At 38.9% G+C, this 7,165-nt stretch overlaps 1 pseudogene; it reads left to right on the top strand.

The window, feature by feature from the left end:
• Positions 1–2,326: 2,326 nt before the first annotated feature.
• Positions 2,327–4,052, top strand: LOC113880094 (annotated as a pseudogene).
• Positions 4,053–7,165: the final 3,113 nt, after the last annotated feature.

Genomic DNA, 7,165 nt, shown 5'->3' with positions numbered 1-7,165 from the left:
CTGTTATCAGTATGTTGTGTGTATATAAATATCTTTGTGTTCTCCCTTCTCTTATCCCCTTATCATGTAACTTAAAATATATTGATTGAATACTGTACTATTCAAGTGCCATCACTTTGCATCTTCATGTCTTAAGTTATGGAATATCAAAGAAAAAAGTAAATATCACCCAAGGACTTTGCATCCTCTTCTGGAGAAACAGTGAGTTTTCAGTTGTATTTAGGATAGCTATAGTATGTTATACATAAATATGACCCTGTTATTGTCTTTATTTGGAGATGAAGTACAGTTTAAGGAGATGTGTATGAATGTCAAGTTGATAAGGGATAAAGTCGTGATGTTTAATTTTTTGTGTCAGCTTGACCATGGTGTCCAGATATTTGATCAAATATTATTCTGGATGTTTCTGTGAGGGTGGTTTTTGGATGAGATGAACATTTAAATTGATTAACTTTGAATCTATAAAGTATCAATAGATTGCCCTCTTTAATGGCAGTGTCCCTCAGTTAGATGCTGTAATAGGACAGAAAATGACCTCCCTAAGCAAGAATGAATTCTGTCAGCAGACTGCCTTTGAACTTGAATTGTCACTTTCCCTGAGTCTCCAACATGCCAGCCAGTCTAACCCGTTAAGATTTTGAACTTGGCAATGTCCACCTTCACATGTGCTAATTCCTTAAATTAATCAATCCATCTCTCTCTCTCCCTGTAGACCTATGACAGAAGAGAGAGAGAAAGAATATATACACATCCAGTCTATACAAATACACACATATTCACATATCATATTGGCACTGCTTCTCTGGAGAACTCTAATCCAGATGCCTTCAAGCTCTACACACACAGTGACATAGGCATTCTGTAGGTACCAATATAAACATACATATTAGGAGTAACAAAATTGGCAGCTTAAAAGAACACACACTTATTCTGTTTCTGTGAGAACAGGTCTGGGCATGTCTCACATGTGTCCTCTGCATAGAGTCTCATCAGTTGCAATCAAGGTATTGACAGGTATAATGGTGTCATCTCAGGCTAAACTGATGAAGGATCCATTTTTGCAGAATTCAGTATTTTGTGATTGTATGGTTGAAGGCTTCAGTCTTGTTGGCTGTTGTTAACTTGTGCAAGTGGATCAATTACTAAATATACAGAGCCTATAAAAACTATAGAACTTTCAGAAACAAATTCAGTATTTTTTTGACTAATGGATAGTTTCTGTCTTCCTTCACTCTAAAAAGTCATAAACTAATTTGGTTCCGAAACCTCATTCAACCAAATATCTCCAAATTCATTTTAAGATTAGGAAGACTCACGTGTTAAAGCAGCATAAAATTTGACAAAATAGCTCTGCCATTCCCTAGTGGTATGGAAATGGAAGGAACTGTAAATTGGTATTAATGGGAGACAAGAAGGAAAGGAAACACTGTGATCAGATCTTAAAATTATTTAGTGTGCCTCAAAATACTTCCCCACTCTATATTTTAGCTAAATTGAACAATATAACAATTTAACCATCAGCTTTTGGGGGGGATCTTTTGTAATTACGATTTTAATTCAAGAAGTTAATAATATTATTTTCTGTTTTTCATCAAAATGTAATATGTGCTTTTGTCAGTCCCCTCAGCCTCTGCCACCTCCGCCCCTCTGCCAGCTCTCCGATGCCACCTCGGCCAGTGGTCCTCCGCATGAGGGAGTGAGGCGGCTAGCAGCCGGTGGTCCTGCGTGCTAGGCAATGCCATTTCCTCTCCATGGGATATGCCCGCCACACCCCTGCGCTCTGAGGTGGACAGCAGATTGTGTGTTTATCAAACGTTTCCACTGCTGCATGGAGGGTACACGCATCTTCAGTGGGACTTGGAATTCCTGGAGAATTGCCTTTGTGACAGGTTGACATAATCCCTTTAAATTCCATCTCTAAGTTTTCCATATTTGCCTATATCTTGAGAGTCCCTTGGACGGCAAAGAAATCCAACCACTCCATCCTAAAGGAGATCAGCTCTGAGTGTTCATTGGAGGGACTGATGTTGAAGCCAAAACTCCAATACTTTGGCAACCTGATGCAAAGAGCTGACTCGTTTGAAAAGACCCTGATGTTGGGAAAGATTGATGGTGGGAGAAGAAGGGGAGGGCAAAGGATGAGATGGTTGGATGGCATCACCAACTCAATAGACATGAGTTTGGGTGGACTCTGGGAGTTGGTGATGGACAGAGAGGCCTGGCGTGCTGCAGTCCATGGGGAAGCAAAGAGTCGAACATGACTGAACTGACTGACTGACTAACCCTATTTGCAGTTTGTTGTGTTTCAAAAAGACATCAAGAAACCATGAACAGCTTTAGTAATGAGTTTGACTGCCATTTCTTAGATGAAGGCATTACTACCAAGGACCTTCTGGACCAAAAAAACTAATGAAGTTTCTTCTTCTGATTGATAAGCATGCCTTCTATGTTGCTGATCTGGGAGACAATCTAACCAATAGACATCAGAAATGCACAAAGAACCCAGTTCACATAGATCTATTGAGTGCTTACTAGGAGTCAGACAGTGAATCTCATCCCCTAATACATTTAGAAAAAAAAAAAAAAACAAGCCCTGGGGTAGCATGCAAAATAATGAATTAAGATTTTAAAGTACACTTCAAATTTTGGCTGCTTTTCTCTAAATTTAAAATTAATCTTACTCTGGCTTTTAACATCTTCCTGGTGAAGATTATTGCAGCAAGGGAGCATCATGCCTAATTACTTTAAAATGTATCTTTGTTGGAAGTATATTAACATGTATTATACCACTGCTGTCCTCAAAATGAAAATAAACATTTTACATGGTTAAAAAAATAAAGAAAGAAACATCTGAGATGGTTTAAAACTCTTCCTCGGGTCACCCCCATTTTTGCAGTCAAATGCAATGATAGTAGAACCATAGTGAAGACCTAGCTGCCAATGGGAGAAGACTTGACTGTGCCAGCAAGACTGAATTACAATTGGTGCTGTCTCGGGATGCCTCCAGTGAGGATTGTCTATGCAAATCTGTATAAACAAGTGTCTCAGATTGAGTACAATGCCAATAACAGGGTACAGATGATGACTTTTGATAGTGAAGTTGAGTTGATGAAAGCTTCCAGGGCACATCCAAAGGCCAAGTTGGTTTTGCAGATTACCACTGATAATTCCAAAGCAGTATGTCACCTCAGTGTCAAATTTGGTGCCACAGGTTTCTTTTGGAATGGGCAAAAGAGCTAGATATTGATGTCATTGTTGTCACCTTCTGTGTGGGAAGTGGCTATACTGATCCTGAGACCTTCATGCAGGTGATCTCTGATGTCTGCTGTGTCTTTGACATAGGAGCTAAGGTTGGTTTCAACATGTATCTTCTTGATATTGGTGGTGGCTTTCCTGGATCTGAGGATGTAAAGCTTAAATCTGGAGATCACCAGTGTAATCAAGCCATCATTGGACAAGTATTTTCCATCAGACTCTGGAGTGAGAATCATACCTGAGCCGGGCAGATACTATGTTGCATCAGCTTTCACACTCGCAGTTAATATCATTGCCAAAAAAACCCCTCATATTAAAGGAACAGACAGACTCTGATGATGAAGAGGAATCAAGTGAACAGTTATGTATGACATGAATGATGGAGTATATGGGTCATTTAACTGCATTCTTTAGGATCACACACACGAAGCCTCTTCTGCAGAAGAGACCCAAACCAGATGAGAAGTATTATTCATCCAGCATCTGGGGACCCATCTGTGATGGCCTGGACCACATTGTTGAGCGCTGTAACCTGCATGTGGGCAATTGGATGCTCTTTGAGAACATGGGTGCTTACACTGCCACTACTGCTTCTACCTTCAATGGATTCCAGAGACCTACCATGTACTATGTGATGCCAGGGCCAACATGGCAACTGATGAAGCAGATCCAAAACCAGGACTTCCCACCCAGAGCGGAGGAGCAGGATGTCAGCCCCCTGCACCCTGTCCTGTGCCTGAGAAAGCAGCATGAAGCAGCATTCAGCAGACTGTGCTTCCACTTGTATTAACATGTAGTTACCACTCTTGTAGCTGTTAACTGCGAGTTTAGCTTGATTTAAAGGTTTTGGGGGGGACCATTTAATTACTTAATTACTGCTAGTTCTGAGATGTCGATATGAGTAGGGTTGGCACAGGTGCACCAATGTGGAAGACTGGGAGATGGGGTCACACTTATCTGTGTTCCTGTGGAAACTGTTAGGTAGTTAGAATAGGAAAAAGGAGTCCAGAATGGCCACGGCTAAAAGACAAAAGGAAAAGCCCCTGAAAATAGAACAAAGGAAGGTCCAGGGGCCAGAGTGAAGACCTCAGGTAAAACAAACAGCCCTCCTGGCTAGCCCAATTTACATAGGGCAGGCTCAGGGGGAGGAGAAAAAGCAAATAAAAAGAGGAGCCAAAATTGAGCTGGGGGTTTTTCTTCTCTTTGCGACTTTTGGGTTGGCCCACCCTCATGCCTGAGGGTGTATTTTCCTTTGCTTGCCAAATAAAACTGAGCTGTAACATGGAGCTGTAACACTGGTCCTTCCATTGCTTCAAATTTTTGCCGCAGCGAGACAGAACTGAGGAAATTACACACTTCTCCAACAAAACTATTTGAATATTTGTTTTATATGGATTTTTATTCACTTTTCAAACATGCTACTAAAGGCTTCAACTGCTGAGCAAGCATTTGTGGCTTGTGTATCAGCAGGATGGGCCAGAAGCTTAGTGTCGCAACTGGTTTTAACAAAAAAGGAATAAAGTATCTTGACATTAAAAAAAAAAAAATGTAATGTGTGATAAAAGGTATCCTCAAAACCATTATTAAACAGTTTAGCAACCATGTTATGTGGTGGTGGTGATGGTGGTGTTTAGTCTCTGAGTCGTGCCCAACTCTTGTGACCCCAGGGTCACAAGGACTGTAGCTCACCAAGCTCCTCTGTCTGTGGGATTTCCAGGCAAGAATACTGGAGTGCGTTGCCATTTCCTTCTCTACCCAGGGGATTAAAGTAGCATCTCCTGCATTGACATACCACCAAGCCACCAACCATGTAACTACTAATAAATATTCAGAAAAGTCTTCACGTTTCTGTAGAAATACCAAATTTAGTTCATATCTGACATTGTGCTTAATCTCCCACCATGGATACCATTGAAACATTTGGAAAGGTGACTAAATTGACATTATCTGTAACTAATTTAAAATTTGGGCTTCTCTGATAGCTCAGTTGGTAATTTATCTTTATGCTATCTTCCAAACTATTGGGCTTGATCATTTAATTCAAACTGGGAAAAAGTTGTAAAACCAAATCTATAACCAGATCTGGATATAAGACATGTAATACATTCCTAGGCAGAAATATTTATTAAAAATCACAGCTAAAGATTAGATAAGCTTATGGAAAAAATCTGAAGAAAAACTTTAAGGATCTGCAAAAGCTGATAAAGTAACATTTGCCTAAAAAATAAATTGGTTTGTAATCCCTATTTAATGGTTTCCAAAAAATTTTAAGAGTAATATTTTTCTCCTTCATTTAATTCACTATCTTATTCATTCAAACTTTCAAATTTACATGTTGCCAGGTTCAAATGCAAATGTCTCATCAGCTGTCAGCTTAAAAAGAAAAGATTTTATAAATTCCAAGTGTGATTATTTGGCTGCTTCTGGAAACTTAAGCTTTATTCTTTCAGTCTCAAATATATTAAAAATAAATAATCAACACATAAAACGATCAAGCTGAGGCTATTTTGACCAAAGTAATGAATAAAACCTAAAGCTAAACCAATAATACTTCTAAAAGAATTTATTCTCTTATTTCACATTATCCTCTTTTAATCTGTTACTAACATTGAAATGGCTTATAAAAATAATTCGCTGGAGTCAAAGTATGATATTTCTGAATGACAAAATAAGGCAGCTATAATACAATAATAGCCCCTAGAAGTTGGGCCTGTAACCTATATCATATATTCTTTGGCTCATATAGATGACAAAGAAAGTTAACTATTCTAAAGGAATATAAGAAAAATATATTATATCTGAAATTTTCAGGTTTAAAAGGAGAATTAAAAGTCAATACTAAAAACACCTCAAATTACTCAAATTTATACAGAAAGTCATTTTAAATTTAGCAACTGCCTTAAATTGTTAAATATGTAAAGAAACATCTAGTTACATAAAATTAAGAAGCTTAAAATACCTTAAAAATTAGAAATCACCTGGAAATTTTCAGTATTTATTTTTGTCAAGTGAAATTTCAAAGAAGTGATTCATGGGCCAATTTCTACCACACCATCCTCTCCTCCTTTCCTCCCCAGCACTCTGTAATCATATTCACCAAATAAAGTGAGAGGGGATCATTTGGCAAACTCCACACTGAATAAGCTGAATTTCTCAGTATCTTTTCATTGTTTTCCTCATTATTAATTACATAAAAATTTCAAAGGAGTTCAATGATTTTAATCAGTGGACATTAGTAAATGAACTTTTGAACATTAGCATAAATTAGAGTTGCAAACTGGGTTATTGTTTTTCAATTCAGTTCACTAAATAGTTAATGCTGCTAAGTTGCTTCAGTCGTGTCCCACTCTGTGCAACCCCATAGATGGCAACCCACCAGGCTCCCCCGTCCCTGGGATTCTCCAGGCAAGAACACTGGAGTGGGTTGCCATTTCCTTCTCCAAAATAATTAATTAAGACCTGCAATGCATAAACCATTATTCACCAACATGGGAAGTAAAATGATAAATTCTTTACATGCCAGTCAGCCTCCAGGTATTTACACCTTCAGTTCAGTTCATTTCAGTTGCTCAGTCCTGTCTGACTCTTTACAACCCCATGGACTGCAAAATTCCAGGCCTCCGTGTCCACCACCAATTCCCAGAGACTACTCAACTCTGGTCGACTGAGTCAGTGATGCTATGATCACTTCTCATCCTCTGTCGTCCCCTTCTCCTCCTACCTTCAATCTTTCCCAGCATCAGGGTCTTTTCAAATGAGTCAGTTCTTTGTGTCAGGTGCCCAAAATGTTGGAGTTTCAGCTTCAGCATCAGTCCTTCCAATGAACATTCAGGACTGATTTTCCTTAGGTTGGGATGGTTGTATCTCCTTCCAGTCCAAGGCACTCTCAAGAGTCTTGTCCAGCATCACA

The sequence above is a fragment of the Bos indicus x Bos taurus genome, chromosome 21, assembly GCF_003369695.1.
Source record: "Bos indicus x Bos taurus breed Angus x Brahman F1 hybrid chromosome 21, Bos_hybrid_MaternalHap_v2.0, whole genome shotgun sequence".
Classification (NCBI taxonomy): Eukaryota; Metazoa; Chordata; class Mammalia; order Artiodactyla; family Bovidae; genus Bos; species Bos indicus x Bos taurus.
Note: the sequence above shows the minus strand (reverse complement) of the source record. Positions and strands in the feature narration are given on the sequence as shown.